The sequence below is a fragment of the Sinocyclocheilus rhinocerous genome, unplaced genomic scaffold (genome assembly GCF_001515625.1).
Source record: "Sinocyclocheilus rhinocerous isolate Xijiao unplaced genomic scaffold, SAMN03320098_v1.1 scaffold149, whole genome shotgun sequence".
Taxonomy (NCBI): domain Eukaryota; kingdom Metazoa; phylum Chordata; class Actinopteri; order Cypriniformes; family Cyprinidae; genus Sinocyclocheilus; species Sinocyclocheilus rhinocerous.
In genome coordinates, this window is record NW_015654504.1 from 333,362 (window position 1) to 337,214 (window position 3,853).

Genomic DNA, 3,853 nt, shown 5'->3' on the forward strand with positions numbered 1-3,853 from the left:
GAAGAAGAGGATGATGTGTTCTCCCAGTGCCTATTTACACTATAGTCGCACCGGTAGTGACGTCATGACTGTCGCCGGCCGACAAGTTGGTGTTTTTTCAATGTATGCTTCAGACACGGGTCACGACGAGGCGTTCCCCATAGCGACCCCTAGAGGACGCAGTGTCTCGTTCCCTACTCAGGGAACCATGGTTACATAAGTAACCTGAAACGATCTGCTGCGTCACTGTTTTAATGCTGGAGGATTGAGTTTCTCTAATAGCATGTATTCGTTTTAGTGGCAGAGAAACACAGTCAGCACAAAAACTCACTGTTTCAGATTCCAGACGTGCTCATTCTCTCGTACTGTAACACCTTCATATTCCTGCGGTCTGATAGATGTGCAGAATCTCTGTCTGATGTGTCAAGTGTTAAAAATACTCTGCACCCGGCTTTACCATCATGCACTGTAAAAATAATCCACTGTATTTACAGTATGTTACAGTTGACAAAATCTGGCAGCTGTGGATGCCAGAAATTCACTGTAAAAATATGGCGATAACATTTCAGACACAATGGATTTACTTTGAAACTATTTTCACTCAGAAATTGCTCATCAATTTCACAGATATTTACAAAGGAAAAGCAAGTAAATACTTTGAATGAAAAATGAAAAATAGTATTTTCTTGTAAAATATACTTCAAATAATCTTTGTTTTACAAACAATTTAAAAAAAAAAAAACTTTACAGTGCATTACGGAGCGGCATTTCAGTGCACTCCATCAAAAAACACGCAAGACACTAAAATAATGCAGTAAACACAGAAAACATCATATTTTCTGTCACAATCACCTGAATTCTGATCAGCTGCACCAGCTCATCAAGGACTCCTACATAAGCACTCGCCAGTCACTCACAGTTGTCAGGTCTTGTTGTTTCCTACCGGACTACTCACCTGACTACCTACCTGTGCTACACACCTGTTTATATCCAGTCTTCAGTCTTCTTTGTTCTGTCCTCCTGCACCTGTGGATTTACAAGGACTGCTGTCCTCAGCTCAGTTACATTGCTATTCATTGAACCCAGTCACTAACCTGCTTGTGTTTCTGCCCATCTGTTAATAAACACCCATTTTGGAAGATAACTGTCTGTGCTCTTCTTCTATTGTGACAGTTGCCTAAAAAAAGGAATAATAATGTAATCAAATGTGATGCATCTCTGAGGGACTTCTGGACATCTGGTTTTTACTGTAAATTCTGTTGAAATGGTCATTCATACACTTTACTTAAAAAAACATGTACAGTATTATACAGTAAATGTTCACTGTAAAAAATTACTTTTTTGAAGTTGTAAATAAAACAAAGTATATTTTAAAATAAAATACTATTTCAGTTTTTCTACATCAAAATGTCATGTTTAATTCAACATGTTACTTGACGTTTCTTTGTAATTAATCGTGAAATTTACTTTCAATTTCTGAGTGAAAACTGTTTCTACACCATTTTTTTGTATAAGCCTGTACTATATTTTTTACATTTATTTTTAATATTAAAATATTTCGATAAATATTAAGGTAATGTACGATTTTAAAGGTAGCATTTTTTAATTTTTAATATGAGCAACATTTTTAGAGTGTGGAAGCTTGATTTTGTCAGGGCTAGTGTTAATTTCATTAACGAAGACTATGACGAAAAATGTTCGTTGACGAGCTTTTTTCCCTTGACTAAGACGAGACGAAGACGAGAAGACAATAAGGTCAATAAATGATAACTAAGACTATATCAACATGCAATTTCGTTGACGAAATAAGACGAGACTAAAATGTATTCAAAAAGATAAAAACTTTACCAAAAACCTCTTTATTTTCGTCAAAAAAAGGAGACAAATAACGTAAATAAACTCATAACTGCAAGACAAACTCAATTGTGCAGATAAAAAGTTGCAATAAGATTTTGTTTACCTGATTTGTGAAACGCAAATTCATTCAGTAAGGAAACAGCGCTGTGTGTTGCTGCAGAGTCACACAACATGGCTTTGTTGAACCATTTTCTTTAGCGAAAAGAAATTTCTTAGAAACTTAAATTAAAGAAAACAAGCTAGATATTGTCACGAGCATCTAAATGCTTATATAGAAAAGAAAGGAAACATTAATGCTGCTGTTGTTGTCTGCTAATGTGTTGGTCTACTATTAAGAATGGTTTCCTTATGAGATGTTTTAGTGCTTGTATAACATATTCTGATTTTCTGATAAATGTAGATCTTATCTCTATTCTTATTACTAGTTAATGTAATTACTCAATAATGTTGCAGTTGGCGGTCACTGAATCTGACAAGTAAAATTTCATATAGCTATCAAAATGCTACCACTGTTTATTTCATAATAACTGACTAAAAATGTTTAATAAAGTGAATTATGTGATGTGTGAGATCCCCTTCTTTCTATCTTACATAAATAAAGCATAAGATCAGATATTGATAAATTTATAGATACAGTACACTCTTAAAAACATTTCTAAATAATGCTCCCACAACGTTTTATAACTTAAATTTGTTTCCTGTAATCTCTGTGTGAGGCTTCCATTTAGAGCCCTGTGCGGGATCATTCATAATGTGGATAACAGTGGCTGTAAAATACATGTTTTAGGTATGGAAATTATATATTTTGAGTTTTGATATTTGGCCATTGTGCTACTTTGGGCTGTTTTTGACTGGCATGGGCTAGTTTTGGGGGCAGTCGTGTCCTAATGGTTAGAGAGTCGGACTTGTAACCCAGAGGTTGCGGGTTCGAGTCTCAGGTCCGGCAGGGATTGTCGGTGGGCGAAGTGAATGACCAGCGCTCTCTTACACCTTCAATACCACGAGGTGTTCACTGTGTGTGTGTGTGTGTGCACTTGGATGTTTTAAATGCAGAGCACAAATTCAGAGTATGGGTCACATACTTTGTCACGCAGACCTGGCTGTATGGAGGAGAGCAGACGCTTTCAGTTTAGAATTGTAGCGTACGTTTACCAGCTGAACTAAAAAAAAAATTCTATAAAAAAAAGTGAGGGTGGTAGTAATCATTACGTTCTCCCTTGGCTGAAAAATATATGAGCTGTGTGGCGGCGGCGGTTTAGGGAAATACCTGTAAATGGCGCATCGCGCACGTGAGGTTAGCTGACGGAGAGACGCAAAGCAGTTTAAAGCAGAGTCCTGCACGGGTCCTGTTTGGTAAACGTGCACCAGCAGTACTTAACAGAACACTCGACACGTTATCCAACAGCAGCACTAATTTAATTCTGTACCAGACCAGACCCGTTTGACATAAAGACCGCGAGTCGCGACCCGAACCGCACCCGCATTAAATCTGTTACATCAGGTAGGCAAAATTATTTATTTTCTCATGTACCACAAGCAATCAAACCAAAATTAGGCATTCTAAGTTGGTGCTTTGAAGAAAAACAGGAATGCAGCGCAATGTAATGATTAACAGAAAAAAAGACGACAACGCGCATCCTTTCTGTAAACAATACAAAACTTTAGCATAGCATCTTGTGATCACTGCCAGGCTTTCGGACAAATGTGCATAGGCTAAATCACATCATAAACACGCTTATAATTCTTAATAAATGAAAAGAACATATTCAAATATGAGCCTTTACTGTTAAATGCGATTGCCGTTATTATTGAATTTCATTAGTCCCAGTTATGATTTATGCGCAGTTGTTCACGGAAAAGTGAGCAAGACACGACAGTTACAATATATTATGATTGTTAAAAAAGAAAAAAGACATCTAACCATCATAACCAAATTAGGCTACATTTATTGTCATATTAAATATCTCAATACACATCATTAGATATGACATTAAGCACAACTTGTGTAGATTTATTT